The sequence below is a fragment of the Narcine bancroftii genome, chromosome 3 (assembly GCF_036971445.1).
Source record: "Narcine bancroftii isolate sNarBan1 chromosome 3, sNarBan1.hap1, whole genome shotgun sequence".
Classification (NCBI taxonomy): Eukaryota; Metazoa; Chordata; class Chondrichthyes; order Torpediniformes; family Narcinidae; genus Narcine; species Narcine bancroftii.
The window spans coordinates 299,831,437-299,854,431 of record NC_091471.1 but is presented as its reverse complement, the minus strand read 5'-3'; the positions used below and the strand labels follow the sequence as shown (position 1 = coordinate 299,854,431).

At 40.3% G+C, this 22,995-nt stretch overlaps 1 protein-coding gene across 19 annotated transcripts in view; it reads left to right on the top strand.

The window, feature by feature from the left end:
* The window catches only part of LOC138758977 (transcription factor 12-like), a 135,198-nt gene that overhangs the window by 6,592 nt on the left and 105,611 nt on the right, over positions 1–22,995 (top strand). The window contains exon 1 of one of the 19 annotated variants that reach the window (XM_069928688.1): positions 6,117–6,178. The exons of the other annotated variants lie outside the window; for them this stretch is intronic. The gene's annotated coding sequence lies outside the window, so the exon portion shown is untranslated. Of the gene's footprint in view, positions 1–6,116; positions 6,179–22,995 lie in introns of those variants that run through there. 19 annotated transcript variants of the gene reach the window in all.

Genomic DNA, 22,995 nt, shown 5'->3' with positions numbered 1-22,995 from the left:
CATATTGCAAGACCAAAACTCAAAAGTCTACAGAAGTCTAAAAACACAATGCCGGAGAAACTCGGCAAGTCAAACAGTGTACTTTATTTTTCTTTGGCTTGGCTTCGCGGACGAAGATTTACGGAGGGGTAAACGTCCACGTCATGCTGCAGGCTCGTTTGTGGCTGACAAGTCCAATGCGGGACAGGCAGACGCGGTTGCAGGGGAAAATTTGTTGGTTGGGGTTGGGTGTTGGGTTTTTCCTCCTTTGTCTTTTGTCAGTGAGGTGGGCTCTGCGGTCTTCTTCAAAGGAGGTTGCTGCCCGCCGAACTGTGAGGCGCCAAGATGCACAGTTTGAGGTGATATCAGCCCACTGGTGGTGGTCAATGTGGCAGGCACCAAGAGATTTCTTTAGGCAGTCCTTGAACCTCTTCTTTGGTGCACCTCTGACACGATGGCCAGTGGAGAGCTCGCCATATAACACGAACTTGGGAAGGAGTGTACTTTATATAGCAAAGATAAATAGCCTACCTTTCGGTTTCGGGCTCGCGCCCTTAATCAAGGTATGAGCAAAATGTAGGCAGGTGCCCAAACCTTGAGCTTTGCTACATGAAGTACACTGTTTGACCTACTGAGTTTCTCCAGCATTGTGTTTTTACTTGTATTGCAGGACTGTTCAAACAGAGGGATGTTGATCTCTTTAAACTATAGAAATGAAAGTCATCAGAGCTTCTGAGGTTGAATCATAGCCAAAATTCAGTTTCTGTATTTTTGGTGTTTTAGTGGTGACTTTAAAAGTTCTCTGCAGTAACTTGGTTCTTAGTTTTTTTCTTCTTCAGAGTTGGACAGTGCCTGATGGTAATCACCATTCATTCATAAATTTCACAATTCCAGCAACAATGTGATGACAATTGCTTCTATATATAAACACTAAAGAATTCTAAATTGTTACTAAACTTCCTTTGTTGATTTGATGAACTCTAGTGTAATTTTGAGGAGAGTCATTGTGATGTTAGTTTTCATTCATCATTTTGAAAAGGCCTACTCATTGGGTTCTGCTTCTTAAATAACAATGGAATACAGGTTGCAATGACTTGTGACTTTTTGAATGAATGAACCAAAGAGAATTAATTAAAACTTGTAAGGAAAAAGCAATGTCACTATCATCTAAACTTCATAGCACTAGCGCTAAGTTGTATATTGGAATCATCTCCCAAAGGAAAATGTAAATGGATGGAATTGATTCTTGCACATACAGGCCTTTTATCCAAAATAAGGAATGCTCACCACGCTCGGTACACTTGTCCTCCTTCCTCGTTCCACTGTTCGGTCTCAATTATACAATGCCAAATACAAAATGGCGCCCACCAAGGCCAGCTTTCGCGAGACCTCCTTGTCATTGTTCATTTTGATGCATTGGTCACCCCTGCCGTAGGGGCTATTTTGCGTAGATACGCCCTGACTAGAAAGGTCTGGATGGCGAGTTGGGGGGTGGGGGGAGAGGCTGAGGATGGTAAATGAAGTGAGATAAAGATAGACCATAAAATGATTAGCGCTGAGATACGGTGCTGGACGGCGAGGGTCACGTCAGGTGATGTTTGGTGCCAAACGCAAACTGTGCTGTGCAGATAACATAATGGAAAAAATGTTTGGTTTTTGGAGGTTTTGGTTTTCAGAATTTCAGATAAAAGATTATATACCTCTTTCTATATAAAGCAGAATTTGAGTTTTTGAAGGTCTTGACCCCTTGTATCCTCTCATTCCTTCACCTGCCCCACTCTGGAACATCTAGATTACTTTGCCTCCCTTCCCTCCTTTGAAACGTGCCTCTTTCATCAAACCTATTTTGGCCTGAAATCTAGATTTTCCTTGTGCCTTTGTTTGACATGCTTGTAAATGTTTTTGAGTTTCAAAACCATTACAGTATACAAATGTGGTTTGAGTTGTGTCTAAATCTTGTATCAGTGGTATTGAACAGTTTCTTTGAACAAAATTGAATAAACAAACTTAATATGAATGTTTCTGTGAACTAGTGTTGAAAGAAACCAAGGTAGCACTTCCAAGCTGATTTTTGGAGTTAAAGTCTGAGCACTGTTTTCTCCATGCAGAAATCACAGGTTGTTTTGTGAACTGCTGTTCTACGATCTGTTCCTATGCATTTATAGTGGTCTAACGACAGATTTTTCTCTGGCTGAAGTTTCAGGAATAACACTGGGCATTCATTCCCCAGTCATTTGACAGGCAGGAAATGAGCAGACTTGAGACAAAAAAAACGAATAGCTTCACACTTATCTAATCACTAGTAACACCTCAGTTCAAACTCTTTGTCTGATCCATTTAAAAGATTTTCAAGTAATCATTTCTGGCATGTGCATTGATGACTCCAGAGTAACTTCTGCTCTTTTGTCCCTTTTTGGAAGTATATGATGTCAGGAAGGAGTGTTGTATGTTTAATTATTTTGGTTTCCTGATAGCTTGCAGTTACCAGGGGAATAGCAGGTGGGCATCAATGGCGGTATTGTATCTCCTTCAGCCAAACTGTAAACCTACATTATGGTCCAAAAACCTGTGATATCTGATCTTGGACAAATCAAAAGAAATTCCTGTCTGGCATCTCTAGGTTCAAGAACAGTTTTCTTTTAGACAGGTAGCAGGCTCTTGAACCTCCTTGAGCTATTCAAACCAAAAAAATATTCAAGTGCCACAAAAAGATCTGTCTGCACTGTGGAAATGTCACATTTTGCACTCATTGCATCCGTGAATATTAAACCTATATATTTATCTTTTTCTGTTGTAACACATTTTGGTAATTTGTATGAGTGTAGATGGTGCATTCCTAGGTGGCTGCAGCAAGCAAGAATTTTGATACCTATCTCACATACACATACTTGTGTATGTGACGATCTCTATCATTATCAAACATTTTTAATCATATGTTAAGAAACGTGATCCATTCAAAGCTATTATATTAAAGTAGTGGGGTATATTTCACGGCATCAATAATAGTTTTGCAATACCACTTTAGTTTTATAACTTCTGGAATGCTTAATTGTTTTATTTTTCCTTTCTTCCTCTGTTGGAAAGGAAGTAAACTTTGCTGGGCTTTTCTCAGTAATGGACATGAGATGCCTGCTATAGTTAGTTCCTGACCCTGAAGAAAACACTCACTTCCACTAATGACTGGGTCATGAGTTGTGTTTGAGCTCTTGATTTTCAGATGTTTTTTCCTGCTCAGACTCGTAAAGGTGGTGGCTTGCGAGAGGCTGTGGTGAATTTTATTGTTAGTAGTGTCTCTTGCTGCAAATGTGGAAAATGCATATTTTTGATCGTCTCTCTGTGGATTTGGAGATGCAAGTGTAAATGCTGTAATTTGGAGCAAAAGCAAACTGTAGAAGAAATTTGGCATGTTAGGCAGCATCTGTGGTGGGGGGGGGGGGGGGGGGGAAGAGATGGAAACTGTCAGTTTTGGATGGAGGTCCTGCATTGTGACATTTGGAGTAGCCACACCAGGTGCTGATTGTTGGACCAACCACTGCTCTACCTTCACTGGTTAATCTCTTCACCTGCCCTTCAAAACTGCAACACCAGTGGAAACTAGACAAGATTTCAACAGTCTGAAGGTTCCAAAAACGAAAAGAAAGCTGCTCTCTGATGACCTACTGATGCCACAAAGCATCCAGAGATTCTTGTCTTTCAGAACTAGAAACTAGATTCCAGTTGAAGGATTTCTGTGTGGTTTTATTGTCTGACAAAACAGGCGGAGCTGCATTTATTTGCTTAATAGGGAGGAAAATTAATTTTCCCTGTTCTCTCTCCATTTGCACCATTCATGGGTGATGTCATTAATGGCACAGTCCTGCTTCAACCAAGATTAGTGTCACTATCTTCATGGTGTTGCTGTCTTCTGTGTTTCCATAATAACAGTTGAAAAGGATTAAATTTGGACCTAAAGCAGTAACGGACCATTTTGGCTCACGAGCCAGTGCCGCCAATTAACTTGCAACCCACGGTATGTGTTGAACAATGGGAGGAAACTGGAGCCCCCAGAGGAATTCGAACCCCAGTCCTGATCAGGGACTGTAACAATTGTGTATTTTTTTTGACACAGCCTTGTATTGTTCCCACAATTCCAGAACAGTCTGTGTAAAAGGTCCTGGAGGTAAAACATCGTTCTGTTATTTTGCATCCAGGATCCCTAGAGAATTCCATGGAACGCCTGCAGTCTAAACACAACTGCAGGTGTTCAGCAACAACGGGCTAATGAATGGGACATTATTGATGACGCGGAATGCTGGATGTTGTGTGTAGATTATCGGTTGACATTGCAGTGGTGTCCCATGTCCAGCCTACAAAAATATTGCCCCTCAGGAGTTTAGTGTAAACGTGTTGTGATATCTGATTTTTTGGCATTCAGGTCGTTCCAGTGTGATTGGCCACTCTGGAAGGTAGGTGTGATAATTGCTGATTTTGGGGGGGAAAATGTAAAAACGTGTTGTGCTACCAATGCTGTCCCAGAATGACGTATTTACATAAAAAGAAATTTGAGCTGTTGATTTGAATTGAGCATCTTGTTAATCAAGGAGTGAAATGTTGCTTAATCCGTGGAGTTGAGATAACTTGGGCTGAATCATCTGCTGGGTTGTGGTGTGTTTCGCTTTCAAGAAATTTCTCTGTCTTAATAGCCTCAAGGCTATGGGGTGGCAGAACTGGAATATGCTGTAATGTTAGGACTCTTTTGAAGCTTTTGGATGTGGACTTGATGCTGTTTTCCATTGTATCTGCTAGATTTTTTTCCTCTTTGGGACCACAGACTGAATTTAATATTTTTAATTTTAACAAATGTAATTGTTCATGCAGTGTTCATGATGTGAAACTTCACTGGCATGAAGGTGAGTGGGAATGGAGTTGGCAGGAAACTTGAGGGAAATGAGAGAAAATAACTCTCCCTCCCCAATCCAGGCATGCTTAAACCCACTTGAAATGCTGAGTGGCTATTTCTGCCCGAGGATGCTGCCTGACCTTCTGAGGCCCTCCAGGTTTTCGTGGTTTGCAGGACACATATTGGGTCCAGGTATTGCCCAAAGCAACTTGCATGTTCTCCTTTGAATTTCAACTGAGTCCAAGTAAGACATTCTCAAATGCCTTGGATGTAATCAGAAAGCAACATGGACGAATACTTGGATAAGATGGGTTGGGAGGGATGTAGGTCAAATACAGGAAGGTGAGAGTAGTGTAGGTGGGGCATTTTGGCTGACGTGGGGAGGTTGTGCCAAAGGGCTTGTTTTCATACTGTAGAACTTGATTTACTTTACTTGAGTGCATTACAAATTAATTTTGTGTTATATTTTGTAACACGTTTATGTTGCAGTGGTATACTGAGCATCTCAGAGTTGTACTTGCTGTTGAACTGGATGTCAGCAACAATGATTTACATTGTCAAAAGAGAGTTGAACTCTACCAAATGGCACTTGAATGTTGTTAACTTTAATGTTTTCTAAAAGAGATGATAAAAAAATGTAAGGGCATTCAAAAGGTCACCTGGAAAGTTAGAAAAATTTTTAAAATTCCAAGAAATAATGTGGGTTTTCGTCGAGTTACTGATGACTAAATATTGACTTCTATTGTAAGGAAAATTTAGTTTTTTAAAGAGTTTGACTTAACATGATACATTTACTTGTAAATTGCTGCTCTAGATATATCTGACACCTGTGCCGAGCCAAATTGAATGCAAAGGTGGATTTCTGAAATGTTGGTCTATTCTACAAATGCTACTGCAGAGTTCACCTTTTGCCGCAGATCAGATTGTCTTGGGATGCTGAGAGAATTGGAGGTGGTTAGTTTTGGATGGATTAGAATTTTAGTTGTTAATGCTCCCTGGGAATGCCTCAGGCTGACACGAAGATAATAGGCATATCTCTCCATGCCCTAGAACTTAATTGATCACTGTACTTGTCGCATGCCCTGTTTATGCATCATTTTCTGTGGCTGAAACATGTAAAAGAATAGTTGGCAAGGTCAAACGTGCTTGCATTGGGATAGGTTCAGAAGGTTTCATCGTGTTGTAGATGAAATGTTTTTAAAAAATGGGCCTCCAGATTTCCTGTTTTTCTTTTATTTTAGGAATGGGTACCTCATAGAATTAACCTTCCTGACCACTCAGACTATCCAAAATGCTTGCTGATTTTTTTAAGTAATCGAGGTCAGTGCATATGAACTATTTCCTGGCATTATGTTGGCTGTAAACAGTTTTACAAGTGTTTGTCAATTTTTTATTAATTTAAGTGATTTCCCACCCCCTCCCAGGATATGGAGAAAAATAATTAATCAAATGAATGATGTGAGCAACTTTTGAAGTTCATAGATGTGAATTTTCTCGCCTTGCAGTGGTGAAATTAATCTGTTCTCTTCAGCCAACTTTTTTTGACTCAAACATTGTTTTCCGTGAAATGTATATGCACATGGAATGACAATTTTATAACCTGATATCTGTGTAAAAACTGATTCTGGATAGTTTTTAGCACCTTCTCCCTGTTAATATAGACAATGCATTTGTTTTTTTTATTGCTAATGGACATGTTTTGATGATATTTACTTTAAGTAGCCAAATGTTTGTCGTGAAAGAAATAACCTGTGGAAAATTGGAGTGCAGCCTGCGAAAGAGACAGAAAATTTCAAAGATGTTCACTATTTTTGTTCACAGGAGATTGTACAGAAATGCACCCATTATGATTCTTAGTTATCTGCCTATTTAGTAAGGTTGGGTGTTTATTTTTCAATGAAAGTGAGCTACCTTCACCTTTATTGGCCAGTATAGCTGGCTCTGGCTTTTATGGGTTTTATGCACCCAGCAACAGCCTCAGTGGATTTTGTCACATTATTGTATCCAGACTGTTCTCCCCCACCCCATGAAAGAAATTTTCTGGTGTTAGATCTGTTTGAATGTTTTTGCTGAGTTTGTTAAGAAAGTTGCAAGATCTTGTCCTGTACCTGAGAATTGATAGTACTCAACTAGCGCAGAATTGGAGTTGAGTATGTTGTCTTGAGTTGGAGACTTACCTCCAAACTAACTGTTTAGTTTTTCTTCATGATTCACTTAATACAATTCCCACTGTTAATTGGTAATGAGGAGAACTGGGGCTTTATCCTAAGTTGGCTGTTAACAGTTATCAGGCCAAGTCTATTTCTAAGTTTAGATCCATTCCCCTGCACAGATGCTGCCTGACCAGAGTTGTTCTATGTTAGTTTTTTTTAAGCACCAATTTAGACCATCTGCAGCCTTGTGTAAGACCAGATAGCTGCATTCCACTGTGCTAATGAAATTTTTGGAGGGTTTGCAAAGTTTTTTTTTAAAAGGATGTTCCCTCACCAAGATTCTAGGATCAGAGAGCACAGATTGAGATGGGATACCTTGTTGATTTAGGGCTAAGGTGATGATCTGTTTCTCCCCACTGTGGGTGGTGAGGCTTCAGACATCTGTGATCTGGTAAGTCAGCTTCATTGAGTTGTCATGTTCTATGGACGTAGATTTTTGAGTGCTGGGAAAGGAAAGGAGATTTTTTTGGAATATGGTGCTCAGAAGATCAGCCATGAAGAGCTGGATGGGGGCTGCTCCTATTCTTCATCGATGCTTGTTCGGACTGCAGTAAGGTGCACCTTAACAATAAGGTTTGAGTTCCTGCTCCCTATCTCTCCCTCATGGCTTCCTGAAGCTCAAAGGAAATGGGATACCTTGTTATTTTTGAAAATTTTGCTCTATGGTTAGTGTTTGAAGACTGTCAATGGAAAATGTTGCAGTCTATATGTTGTGCATTTCCAGATAACAATCTATGATCTTCCTCACCAATGTACAATTTTAGCTCCTGAGTAGAGGTTGAGGGTAGGGGAAAGAAAAAAATATAAACACTCCTCTTCTACTTCCAAGTGATTGAAAGTCTGCCTGATCCATATTATGTTGTCCTTGGCTTTTATAAGATGTCTGAGCATTGAGAGAGCACAAGTCTGCCTTCTGAGCATTTTCACTGCACAAGCCAGGCTTCTGTTCCACTGTTTTCAATGAAAAGAATCCTCTGCAAATTAGGTGTGTATATATCCTCTTTTCTATAGTAAATGGTTGTGGAAGCCTGCATTTATTATTTCGTTGTTGTTGTAGCTATTATTAAAATTCTTTCATCATTTCACTCGTATGACCAAAAATCAGTTTTTCAATGAAGTGCACTTTTACTGTGTAGAACTTGCAGCAAGTCCCTAATCAGTAATGTGGTAAAGAGCTGATCATTAGTTTTATTTTTAAGTTGAGGAGGAAATATTAACCATGATGGATTATATTACTCTTTGAAATAATTTTGTGTCCACTGGAGTAGTAATTTTAAAGTCTTGACTGAAGATTATAAAAACTACCTCTATGTTAGTCTCTTTATTCTAATCACAGAGCACTCTTGGCATAGGGATTAGTTAAAGTGAGTGGAAAGAAAAAAGGTTGAAAACCACTGCTATAGGCATTCAACAAACAGCAGTTACGTTGGTAACAATAAATGGATGCCTTTTGGTTGTTCAGGTATTTTTGATTTCTTAATGCACTTGTTCCTTCCACCATCTCCAGGTTTTCCATTCGTGTCACTGACTCGTATTCTATTTAGAGACCCAATGCACCTGGTCACTTGTTCGTGCACAATGCCCAAAAAAAGATGCATTCATAAATTTTGCACAGGAAGTCATAAGGTACCATTCCTGAGAAGTCAGTATGCAGAAGAGGATCTCACAAACAGCTGTGAGGGAGAGCCAGCAGGTGCAGAAAGAATGGCTACTAGCTGTCTTCTCTGTCTACGTGAGCGAGTGGATCTGCTCTGCGCTCCCTGCTATGCTCAGCTACACCAAGATCCCCTATTGATGGTGTATGTATAGTGGCATGGGAGGGTTATGTTTTCCCATCTGGCAGTAGTTCCGGCCCCCATCCGTCCTGCCAGTCACCTAATGCTCACTCATATGTGCAATATGTCCATAAGTTGGGCACCCACTAGGATAGTGTTCTCAACATTTTTCTTTCCACTCACCACTTTCAGTAATCCCTGTGCCATCAGTGAGTGGGAAGGTTGAGAATCACTGCCCTTGAACCAGTTGTTACTGAAATATTTTGCTTGAGATAAATTGTCATTGGCCCATTTCCTTTGGAGTTATGAAACCGTGCATATAGAGAGTTAATTAGGTACGATGAAAACAGTGGTTTTCAAATTTTTTCTTGCCACCCACATACCACCTTAAGCAATCTCTTACTAATCACAGAGCACCATAGGGAATTCTTAGTGGTATGTGAATGGGGGGAAAAAAGGTTGAGAACCACTGTATGACTCTAGTGGTTTTATTGGTTTAAAGAGAAATGATTTTTACATTTATATATTATGTCCAGCATTTAATGGTTTTAAAAAAAAAAGCAGCTCTAAAATGCCTCAATACCTGGCTATCAGCCCAAAATTAGTTTTTTTTCTCACTATATTTGTTTTGTACATAATACAGGACTTCATGCAAAAAAATAAAATCCCCAGATAAAAATAGTTGAACACCAATGAATTTGGAGGTAATTAAAAATTTGTGCCAGATTATAATTAGTATATCTGCAAGGAAAAGTGAGGAAGTTCTGCTTTGGAAAAGGTTTGTTGACACTGGTGAAGGGAAGTTCTTAACTGTTCAGTTTAAGTAGAATGGGGCAACTATGCCAATATTTGGTAGCTATGTTAAATTTAAAAGATCACACAATTTGGAAAAATAAGTGGAAGATCCAAAGATGTGTACACTTTTCCTCCACAAACTGAGTAAAGATCTGGACCCATTGCAATTCACTTATTGTTGCAATCGCTCCATGGCAGATGCAGTATCGCTGGCTCTCCACTCAGCTCTGGATTACCTCTCAAACAGCAATTCATGCATACGGCTGCTCTTCATCGACTATTAATCCCTCAGTGCTGGTCAAGAAGCTACAAACTCTAGGCCTCTGTTCACACACCACCATCAACCCCCACCCTGCCACAACTGGATTCTTGACCTTCTCATTGGAAGACCACAGTCAGTACAAATTGTAAACCACGTATCCTTCTTACTGATTATCAAACCTGTGCACCCAAAGGATACAATTCCAATGCCATCGACACGTTTGCCGATGACACCACAGTTGTCGGCAGAATCACAAATGACAATGAGGAAGCGTCCAGGAGGGAGATAAATCATCTCATTGAATGGTGTAACAACGACCTTCAGCTCAACATCATCAAAACCAATGAGATGATTGTGGACTTCAGGAGGAAGTTGGGGGAAATCGACCCAGTCCATATTGAGGGCTCAGTAGTGGAGAGGGTCAAGAAATTCAAATACCTGGGTGTCAACACCTCTGAGGATCTGTCCTGGAACCTCCACGTTGATGTAATCACAAAGAAGGCTCATCAGCGGCTATACTTTGAAGTGTCTGATGATATTTGATATGTCACCAAAGACTATTGTAAACTTCTACTGGAGAGCATTCTGGCTGGTTACATCACTGCCTGGTATGGAGGCGCCAACTCTCAGGACAAGAATAAACTTGAGGGTTGTTAACTTGGCCTTCGACATCACAGGCGCCAGATTTCACTCCATCAAAGATATCTATATGATGCGGTATCTTTAAAAAAAAAGCAGGCTCTATCCTCAAAAGACCCTCACCACCCAGACCATGCCTCTTTACTCTGAACTATCAGGGAAAGGTACAGGAGCTTAAAGACAAGCACTCAGTGGTATCTTCCCTGCTGCCAACAGATTTCTAAATAATCAATGAAGCACGAATATTGTTATTTATTTTTTATATAGTAATGTTATAAGATGGTTATAATATGTATGTCTGTACTATAAATACTGCTGCAAAACACTGAATGTCATGACTTGTTCATGATAATAAATCGTGACTCTGATTTTTTGTTTGGGGTTAGGAGTCTTAACTAATTTGAAACATAGCGTAATTTTACTTTTTTTTTAAGCATTTGCCCTTAACTAGAACTAATCTGTTCCATTAGTAAAGTCAACAAATCTTGGAAAATAACCAGTGTGTACTTGTATCTTTTAATGACATAAATTGATTTTTGGAACAGGGTAATATTTTTTGGGCAGCACGGTTGGTGTAATAGTGAGCACATCGTCTTTACAGCACCAGAGATCACGAGACTAGGGTTTGAATCTTGCGCTGTGTACATTCTCCTGGTAGCTTCAGTTTCTTCCCACCGTTCAAAACGTACTAGGGGTGTAGGTTAATTGGACAGACAGCACTGAATTGTGGGCAGAAATGGCCCGTCACCGTGGTGTATTTCTAAATATGATTTTTTTTAATTAAAAAAAATTTAAATATTGTTTCTGATTTAATATGATCATTTATTTTGAGTTTTGTTGAAAATTGCATGGTTAATTTCAAGGTTAATAAATGGGCTGAAAAATAATTTAGATTTTTGCTTTATTTAGTCTAAACTGGACACGTGAATGAAGCAGTGATCACATTGCAGTGATCATTAAATTCCTATTGTTTTCCCGTAATCGTTGTTTCTGTAAAATCTGTAGAAGCAATTCACGCAGCAGTAGATAGATATGTGGCACCACATTGGAGTGAAGGGTGCTTAAAATTTTTATCCTATATGAGATGTTATTAAAAGGATTTTTTTCTTTTGTGACTTGAATGGAAGAATTTATGCTTAGTGTTTTGGAGAAAATGCACCTGTGTTTAAGTGTTTGACCCTTTTCGCCACCTTCCAATTTTAGATTGTATGTTTTGACTATGTTAAATGCAAGCAAATGTACTGTGATCCTCTGCTTAACTGCATCAGACACATGTGTAGATAAAATTCAGAGTAGCTCTGCATTATAACGGATCTGCCTGTGGCTGAGAAAGCTGGTGGCTTTGGGGTTTCGTGGTGGCAACTTGCAGTTGTCGCCCCTTCATGTGGTTTGAATTCTTGGTGCTGCTATCAGATAATGAGAATCTCTTTGTATTGCTTGCTTCACTTTAAATGGGTTGGCTTGAAATACTACAGCAAGAGTTGTTTTATGACTTAATACAAATGTTTTGGCATCAAATTGAACTGTTAGGAAAAGTGAATTGGATAATGATGGCTTTTGACTTGGTAGGATGTTTGTGTACATATAGGCACACACCAAGTTGTGTGCTGAGAAATTGGATCACAGCATTGTTTTTGTACACTTATGCAATTTGGTCTCAATGAAAACATGAGACTTTATGGAACATTTGGGACCTTAATGCAATTTGCATGAAATGTATGATTTTCTTTCTTGAGATCTCCATCTAGAATTCTCCCTCTTTCTCTCTCACACACACAAACTCGCTCCCAGTAACCAACAAACTTCTCTGTTACATTCCCCACTTGCTAAACCTAATGTTTTTTATATTCCTCACTCCCAGACTGACCTGATTTTCTTTACACACCACAATGCAATCTTTAATAGAAGAGCATTGCACAAGGCCTTTGAGTAGAATGTAAATCCCTGGATTTTTGTACAACTGCTTTCCCAATGCTTAACTAACACTTTCATTAATACACCTAAGATTAAACGATTATATAAAATTCTGGAACAATTGAATTAACTGGGATCTATTTTATGTCCTCCTACTGACTTGTTCCAGTAAAGAAGATTTAAGGCAGAGGTGCTGTTCTTACATTTGTAACCTTGTGTTAATGCCATCTTACATTTATAAGTGCTCAGATGAACCAAACCCCACAGTTGTATTGGGGGAGTGTTTACACTTGACCAAAGATATCTGTTTGGGTTGTATTTCAACCTAATTCTGTATTTTAGATTAAAGCAGTTTCAGAGATTATCAAAATTTGGGAATAGTTTTAGCAGAATGCCTGTTACTGCACTGACAGCCATAGTTCAAGATAATTATTTCAGAAGTGTGCCTGTGCCCCACTGTGGCAGCACAAGGAGAAATGTTCATCTGTTATGATTACCATAGAACAATTAAGTTGTCACAGCTAACTTTGTATTGTCTCACCACCTGCCCATCTTTGATTTGGCTTTTAACTACTTAGTCCGGGTAGTTAACAATCGGTGTGAAAGCTGGTAAGCTTTGCATCCTGTCAGTCAATTGTACAAGATTCTTGAGTTCTACCTTGTTGCTAGTTTAGAGGAATTGTGGAGATGGGGTGGGGGGGGGGGGGGGGTGGTAGGAAGATAGGGGCAAGTAGTTTGCCACAGGGTATGAAGCCTCTCGGCTGTTTCCACGAACTGATGTCTTTTTAATTTCAGTCATTTACAAGCACAGCAACCTCCCAACTCTGGGATTTTGATGATACATAAGTTATTGCAGACCATTGGATGGTGTGATGTGAGTGAATATGAGGAACATTTGGTTCTGGGATTGTACTTACTGGAGTTGAGAAGAATGAGGAAAGATTTCATTGCAACCTATCTAAGGTCTAGATAGAGTGGACATGGAGTCAAATTAACTTTATTTATTGTTCATACCATGCTTGGATTGTAGGACGAGATAGTGTTATTCCAGGACCACAGAGCATATTTACATAGATATGTTAGGAAAGCAGCTAACACCTTAAAATATTAAGGTATGAAGAGTATCCACAAAGTCCACTGTGCATTATGCACATCTGTACTTGGAATATAGGAGCCTGATGGCTTAGGGGGAAAAGCTATTTCCCACTCCGGATGTAAGGGCCCAAGTGCTTCAATACCTCCTGCCAGGTGGCAGTAGGGAGAATAGTTTACCTGCGGTGTGTGTGGAGTCTTTCACAATGTTTATTGCTTTCCACCTGCATCGAGTGTAGTACATATCCTCCATGCTAGGGAGAGGTTCCCCATTGATCTTTTCCGCAGACTTCACTATCCTCTGCAGGGTCTTGTGGTCTGAGGTGGTACGGCTTCCAAACCAGGTGATGTATTTGCATAGGATGGAGAGTGGGAGATGGATTTTCCTCAGCTTTTGCAGGAAGTAGAGGGGCTGCTGGGGTTTCTTGGCTATGGAGCCTGTGTTAAGGGACCAAGTGAAATTCTTCACTAAGGAACTTGATGCTCTTCTATTGAGGTTGCAAGAGTGTGATCTTACAAGGGCCTCCTGAAGTTGACAAACATCTCTTGTTTTTTAATGTTCAGATGCAGGTTGTTTGCTCTGCACCAGTCCGTTAGTGTCCGCACTTCATCTCCGTATGCTGCCTCCTCCTTCTTACTGATAAGGCCCAGCAAACTTGATGATGTGGTTCAAGTTGTGTTTGGCTGCACTTTCGTTGCTCAGCAGAGTAAATGGCAGTGGACTAAGCATGCAGCCCTGGGGGGGGGGGCCTTGCTCAGCGTGATAGTCTTAGAGGTGCTGTTTCCGTGTTTCCGATCCTGACTGCTTGAGGTCTCCCAGTCAAGAATCCAATTTTAGAGGAAGTAGGCCCAACTTCCTTATCAGGTGGAGAAGATGTGTCCAATGGTAAGAGAGATTGAGACCAGAGGGCACAGCCTCCAAATACAAAAATGTCCCTTGGGAACAGATGAGGAATTTCTTAGCCTCTTGGGGTATGAATCTGGAATTTGTTGCTGCAGATGGCTATAGGGGTCAAGTCATAGACTATATTTAAGATTGAGGTAGATATATCCTTGATTAGTTATCAAGGATTACGGGGAGAAGGCAGGACAATTGGGGTTGAAAGGGATAGTAAATCAGCTGTGATGGAATGACGGCAGACTTGATGGGCAAAATGGCTGAATTGAGCTCCTGTGTCTTGTGATCTTGCATTTATTGTATATCTGTTCCTAAACATTGCCTGGAGACCAACTCTTTTTATCTGATGACATTGAATCTTGCATTGCATGAATATCAGTAAATATCATCGTTTTTTGATGTGGTGGAAGGGAGGATATCAATTTGGTCGCTAATGGTTGAATATGGCACAGGTGTGAAGAACTTCTGCTGCAATGTTCTGCAGCTGAGCTTTTTACAACTATAATAACTGAGTGGTGAAGTGGACACCCGCACACCCTCACCCCAATCTTGGTTTGCAATTGTTCTGAGGAACGTGTCTTGATGCCACAATGGTACAAGAGGTCATTGGTCTTGCCTCCTTGTATGCTGCTTTTTTTTTAAACCTTGTTTGTTTCAGTGCTTGTGAGGTGCAGAGCTGAGTGATCCTTGCAAAGCCTGACAGAGAAGGAGGAAGCAGCTTATTGAAGAAATGCCAGTTGATGGCACTGGAATCACTTTGAGAGCAAACACATAGGTTGGTAATTAGCAGGACTACATCTGCTCTATTTCTGAGCAGTTTATTTCCTTGTCAGTTTCCCGCCTTCAGAGGATGCCAATACAGTAAAACCCCTAGTATCTGGCACCTATGGGGATTGGTAAATGCTGAAAAAGTGTATTTTCCAGTTGCTTGAGACTTGGAATACCTAACTAATACACCTGCATTAAGAATAAACAATTTTAAAGACAAAATTGCTGTACTGTACTTGCTCTTAACAAGCTTCATTTGCACGAATATATAAATCTTTAAGCATTTTACTTCATTTTCAATCACATTCTTTGAAAACATTTAACCGTTGTTGCATCTGCAGGTTCAACCCCTTCCATGAAGCTGCCTGAAAGATAAACAATAACATTATAGATAATTCACCACCCCTCTCCCAAGATTACAGATAAAGCCTCTAACCGGGATGACTCTTTATTAAAAAGGGATAAGGAGATGCTTTAAGAGAGTCACCCCAACAGCAAACAGCATCACCTGTCTTCTTCCTGGGCGATGCCATTGGAGTTTCACACAAATTTATTCAAACTCCTGCTACAACCAAGGCACTCTGATAACTGAATTTTAGTTCCCACATTCACCAAATGTTTATATTACTTCAGAGAATATTTACTTTTACAATTTAAAACTTTTTTGTGTATGTTTGCCTATTTCATTCTTCTTATTTATTAATTTTGCTGGTTGTTTGAGTTCCAGATAGCTGGGGTTTCACTGTTCTTCCATGCTCCAGCTGAACAGCTTGGCGGGTTCTGAGCCACGTCGTCAGGATGACAGGCCGGCTTTTGACATTGTGCATTCAGAATGATCCTTTCCAGTGACTTGAATTTGCTGAAAACAGCTTGTAGGCCCTTTATGCCAGGGGGAGGCCAGCCACAAGTGCAAAAGGAAAACATAAACTTGCCTTTCCAGGAACAGCCCTAAAAGGCTGCTGCTACATCACATTCATGTTGAGCAGCACCTCGTAGCGCCATCCGGAGCTGATGGAGGTGGGGCAACTGGTACATTAGCGCCACCGTCATATATATATATGCGGCAAAGCAATGGCAGTCTTCCCTACCTGTAATCCCTCACACAGCTGTGTTTCCCAAAACAGTTCCAGCTACGTGGGACATTATGGGTAGGGAAGACAGCCATTGCCCTGCTGCGTTGAGAGCCACAGAGAGTGGCCGCAGAAAGTGCCGGAGTGGCCGGCGGGGCTGTCATGGTAGATGCCCTGCCAGCCCCCACCCTACTGGGGCATGGAGGGAGAGGGGTGGGTGGGAGGGAGAGGGAGATGGGTTGCTGGTTGACGGCATCATCATGATGTCATCAGCCTGCCCCCTAACTACCTGCTTGCAGCAGCTGTACATTTATGTGATGTGGTCTCCCAATGATCCTTCACCAAGAGGGATTGCAGTCAGTGCCTTGGAGTCAGCCTTAGAGGTAAGTCTCCCGATGTAAGGGCAGAGAATCTCCGCCTTTACAGTCAGGCTTTTTCATTGCATTAAAGGGCTTTGTGTTGCAAGGAGCTCTGAAGGAGTCTGAGATAAACCTCTTGATTCCTGTAACTGAAGATGGTACTTTATCACATTTTGTACACAGGGCTCTTGGATGTTATTGGAAACAACTTCCATGATCTACTTAATTAACCATCAGCAATTTAATCAAGAATGAAAAGCACTGACCTGATTTGTTTACTGTGGAACCTGTCTAGTATTAAATGTTTTATACATTCAACATATGTAGCGTCAAATTGGCACTTCTGCTTACATTTTTGGATGCCCTTGCACAATCATTGGATTGAAGATGCAAATAGCAGTAGACGCTGGAATATGGAGCAAAACAAAATTGCTGGAGTAACTCAGCAGGTCAGACAACTTCTGTAGAAGGGAAGGGAGTCTCGTTTCCTCCACAGATGCTGTATGATCTGCTCAGTTTGTCCAGTGATTTGTTTTTATTCTTCCTCTTAATTGAATTGGATTTGGCCTCTTGCAATGCTGATAGTGTGAGGGTTATGTTGGGTTACAAGGGTGATTATGGTGCTAAACAATTCTGTTGCTGTTAAAGGTCCAGATATTTGACTACTTGGGGGTAACCGAGCTGGATCTGTCTTTATCCTGGTTCTATGGTAATTTAATTATCCTATTTTGGGAGTGTGACCTGAAAATTACCAATGCACGGTGAGTCTGGAGTCACTCACACCAAACTGGTAAGAGATAGGTTTAATTTCCTCAGTGACGTTAATGAAAGAGCTGGGTTTCTACAATCTTAAAGTTTATTGATCATCATTGCTGATGCTATACTATGCAGATTATCCACAAACTACATTTAAAAAAAAAAAAAAAAAAAATCTTGATTACTTGTCAAGTTCTTGTAATTGCATTAAATAAACCAAGTAATAGCACAACACAGGAGCAGGTCCTTGTGTCTGCTGAACATGGTTTAAATTAAACAAAAACCTCATGTTCATGTACCTAAATGCCTCTTCCACACATGATATTTCACCCTGTTGTTTTTTTTTTTGCATGGTGGAAATCGAGATTTTCTGCTTCCAGAGCAATGGGGTTGGAGATGGTATTCATTGAATGTAGTTCATTGAGGTAAATCCTTGTGGGTTTATGGCATATGTCCAGTATTGTGCGTGTGAAGACCAGTGCAATGATTGTCCATCCAAACATGGAACCAACACACCAATGGCATCAAATAAATATTGTAATCTCGGAAAAATATTAATTTTAACACAATTTACATGGGCATTAGGAATGTGTTTCAGGGGTGGTGTTGGAGGCTGGTACAATAGAGATATTTAAAAGATTCTTGGACATGCACATGGATACAAGAAAAATAGAGGGTTATGGGAATAAGGTAGGAAAGATTCAGTTTGTTGAGTAGGTTTCTGTCAGTCGATAAAATATCATGGCTGAATGGTCTGTAATGTGCTATGTTCTCATCGAGCAATTTACTGGCACATGTTTTATATCTGAGTACATCATGCACAAAAAGCAATGTTTCAATGTGTACCACAAATGTTTTCAATTGTCTACTTCCTCAGGAGTTTGCGGAGGAGCTAGTGGAGTTGTTCAAGTGAACTGTATAAACGGTTATATGGTTATGAAGAAAGCCTCTACTTTCTCAGGAGTTGCGGAGGAGCTAGTGGAGTTGTTCAAATGAACCGGTTCGGACTTGAAGGGCTGACGTGGCCTGTTTCTGCTGTAAACGGTGATATGGTTAAGAATACATGCACGAAATTAGACAGGCGTTTGTTTTAGGATTACTACCTTGAAACCTTTAATCATTGATAAGTGACCTTCAGGTGGTAGAAGAAGGTACAGAAGTCTGGCACCTCTAGGTTCAAGAACCACTCCACCCAGTTAGTATAGCGGTTAGCCCAATGCTGTTACAGTGCCAGCCACTAGGGTTTGAATCCTGCGCTGTCTGTAAGGAGTTTGTATATTCCACCAATGACTGTATGAGTTTTCCCTGGTTGCTTCGGTTTCCTCTCACCTTTCAAAAATGCACTGCGGTCAATTGGGTCTAATAGGGTGGCACAGGCTTGTGGGCCCAAAGGACCTGTTACCATGCTACATGTCTAAATTTAAAAAAAAAAATTATACTACCCTAACCATAAACTATGTCAAGGTCACCAAGTGGGGATATTGTTAGTGCCATGATGGCAGTAAGCAAGAATTTTGTTGCATCTGTACTGGTGTATAAACTCGAATACTCCATCTTGCACAAATGAGGAAATACAGCCATGAAATATGGAAGAGTTTGAATTGGTGATGGGAATGGACAACTGCAGAATGTTTTTCTTTTGCTTGAGGCACTGAGTTAGCTTGCTGTGCATCAAAAAAATTATACATCTGGAATCGAAGGCTCATTTGTAAATGTCTGAGCTTGGCATATTTGTGCTCTGAAATTTGAGACCATTTCTTCTAGAAGGGTAGATATCATATTAAGTTAATTTCTCTACTAGACTGAGTCACCAGGATATTTGATTTTAATATGTATTTTATTGAGCAATCTGGAAAATGTTCTATACTTCAGCTTCACTTTCTTCTGTTAAGTTGTCATAATAGGGATTGGGGAAATCTGTAAAAGTTTGCAGTTGGTTCACAGTAATGCAGAAGATATTAAAATGAACACATGAAATGCTTGAAGGTAAAAACACATAACCTGAGTACAATTTTAAGTTAAATTTGAGATGTGAAGTAACCCACTTGTGTAAATTTGAGTCGCTTTGAAGGGATATGGTTCTGGACAGGAAAGATGGTGACTAATCTCCAAACTACAGTGAAACCTCATTAGAACGCAATTGGTTAATCTGCAGAATTGCGTGGGTGTCTGTGGACCCCAAACATTGATTTTAGGATGCCAGACTAACAGTGGATACCAGCCACAAACTCAAAAATGGACTCTTATACTCGTTTACAAACTCCAAAAACCAGCAAGTGGGGAGAGAGACTGGCAGTGCGAGTCAGGCGGGGGGGGGGGGGGGGGGGGGGTGGGAGAGACCGGCTGCGTGAGTGGAAGGGGGTGGGGGTGGATACGGCAGCACAATTCGGGTGGGCTTAAATCTGGCTTTCCGAAATCCTGGAAAATCTGAAATTCAGAACACACTGTCCCCCAAGGATTCCGGATAAAGGATTGTGTGCCTGTACGTGGAGTTTAAAGGTCTTATTATAAGGTTTAAGTCACAGTATTCTGTTTTCCTGCTTCCTGAATCATGGCATGTATGCATCTGTTCTGTGACTTGGCTGTAATGTGGTATGAAATCTTGGGACCCCTACTATTGCATTCTAATGAGGTTTTACTGTACTTGGTTGTGTTTGGGGTGGCACAACAGAATGATCCAAGATCAAACGTGACTGTGACTTTTAAAAAAACAAAAATTGGTATCATCGGGAGAAATAAATGGTCCATGTTTCAGGTTGTAACCTTTAGGGCATGTTTGTTTTGTGCTCCATCTTCCAACATGTGCAGTCTCTCTTTTCCCATGAATGTGGGTGTTGCCTGTGTTTCCACAAGGTGTTCTAGTTTTCTTCCATGTCCTATGGAGTGTTTGAGATGCAGCACAGACACACTCCCTTTTTTTGCTCAGGGAATCTGCAATAACTTTTCACTTAATTAGCATGTTTTATTCTTCCCACACTCCTATCAAATGTTTGGGGAATGTGGGAGGAAATAGGAACGGCATGAGCACTGGGAGCCAATTGATGGGTACATGAGAGAAAATGGAAATAAGCATTGAAATTGTTCCAAGATCTGGCACAGTTTTGATGGGCCATTTTGAAGTCTTCCTGTTTGAAAAAGCATCCTGTTGCTGTGACTTCTGCGCTGAGAATAGTACGAAGGTTATTGACACAAACGTTCCTTGTTTGAGATGTCTAGTTTCAGAAACTTTAGTTACCGCTTATTCACTTGTTTTGCGGACTTAAGGATCTGAATGAATTATGACACAATTTGTTTGTTGACAAATATAAGAGAATGAAAACAGAATATTTCTGTTCACTTTATTGATTTTTATTCTCTGTAGTGCAGTTTGTTTACATTCATTAACTTTTACATGGATACACGTGTACATTTTTTTGCACTACCAGTAAGTGGTAATTCTGCCTCGCCCGGAGGAAACAGAATCTCAGGGTTGTATGTGATGTATGTATTCTGACAATAAATCTGAAATCCTTTGTCTCTGTGCCTTGGTATATTGTAATTTAAATTGATGATTTTTGTAGTTGGTGTATTGGTATGCATGACGAATGCATTGACAAATAAGAGTGGTGTTCAGTAGTAAAATACAGACGTATACACTCTTGAGACGTCAATGAGGCAATATAATATGTCACAGACCTATCAGAGTGTATAAGCAAATGCCATGGAAGGTGGCAGATCAGATGGAAAATCCAGTTTTTTGTGTGAGAATGGACCTCATCAGCAACATGTGTGTACTAGGCAGAGAGTGAAAACGAGAGTCATTGAAATGATGTCAGAAATATGGGAGTTTGGTTGTATGAAGAGACTGGAGGTACTATACACGTACCCTTTGGAGTAGAGTTTGAGAAGAATTAAAATTTAAAAAAAGTTTTGAAACAATTTACTGAAAGAGAATTCGGTGATCAGGCAGAGGGAGATTTGAGATTGGTCAAGAAACTAAATGCGATGCATCATCTGATGTTGTGCTATGACATTATCTGTTGGCATATTGGGAGTTCATTTGGCAGTAATAATAGGAAAATTAGATAAGCAATTGAAAGCACAGCATTGGACGGAAGGAAAAAACATTAAAGCTCCAGCACCACAGTGTAGGTTGGAAAGCTGTTGCAACTATTGATTTTTTTAGTGTAAATTAATGATTCCCAAAGTGGGCGCTAAGGCATTCTCGTGAGAGCTGGACTTGGTGGCCGCCATGTTTACTGCATCACTACCCCAGCTCAGTGCTGCCACTAACCCCCCCTCCCCCCAGCACCATTGTATTGGGGGGTGGTGGTGGGGGGGAGAGAAACTCAAGATGTTGCCTGCAGGCCAAAGGGACAGCAGCCAGACAAAGTTTGAGAACCACTAGTGTAAATGGTTCTGACTAGAGCTTAGTCTGAAGCAACATTACTACAGTGTATTTGATGTACTGTTAACTTTGCTAATATATTAAATTCTTTATCAACTACCTTTTTATTCCTTCAGGCATTTTTATTACAATTATATTTGTAGGAAATGGAGTATTTTATCAATGACTTTCACTTGTTACTAAATTCTTGCCTTTGAAAGTTTATTTCCACATTGTCTAATTTCCTTATTTAAAAGCTAGATTGTACATTCTGGTCATTGAGTTTTTTTCTGGTGTTATTTTGCAAGTGTGCAGTTCACTGGCAGATAAAACTGCTTTTACCCCAGACCGTTGTCACTGAATTTATTGGCACGTTTGCAAGTGGACTGCAACAAATTTAGTTCTTCAATCCAGTCAGAAGCTGGTGGCTCTTGATGTGTAACTGGATGTTACACAGGCCATAGTTGGGAACAAAAGACTGCAGATGCTGTAGGAACTCAATAGGTCAGGAAGTACCTGTGAAAAGAAATGAACAGTCAACATTTCAGGTTGAGATCTTTCATTTGGGTGGAAAGTATAGAGGGGAGATAATAAAGAAAAAAAGGTGAGGGGAAGGGTTGGGGCAATGGCTGACAAGTAATAGATGCATCTACCGGTGGAGTGGTTGAAAGAAGGATAGAGGGGTCTGAAACTGATAGCAAAGAGCCACTGATTTTTTTAAAAAGTGATGAGGGGAGGACAGATGGGATAAGAGGGGGAGGGGTTAGTGGAATTTGGAGAGGAATACAAAAATTTGGATGCCAGAAATCCGGACCACCTGATAATAAACTTTTCAAAAACTCCCAAACTTTTAAAATTTAGCAGGTTTTTGTGTCCATGCGTAAGTGCCACAGATGCATAGCAGTACCAAGCAACAATGCTGGTTTGACTTTATTTTTCTTTAAAACTGCTCATTTTGATAAATGAAGTGTGCTGTATTTGCTAATGAATAAACAATCAAAATTTATCTGTTCATCATTTCTTTATTCCTCCTGAAATTTGAATTCAAAAAGTACTGCCCAAAAATCTGGTCTGACTCAATCTCTGAGCAATCCAGATTTTGGGACATCTACTTTAGCATCCTTAAATAGATTGGGTGGGAAGAGGTATACTCCAGGTGGTCGTGGGCACTGTGGGTTTGTAGTGAATGTCAGCAGATTGTCTCATGAGGTTCAGAACATGGACTTCCCT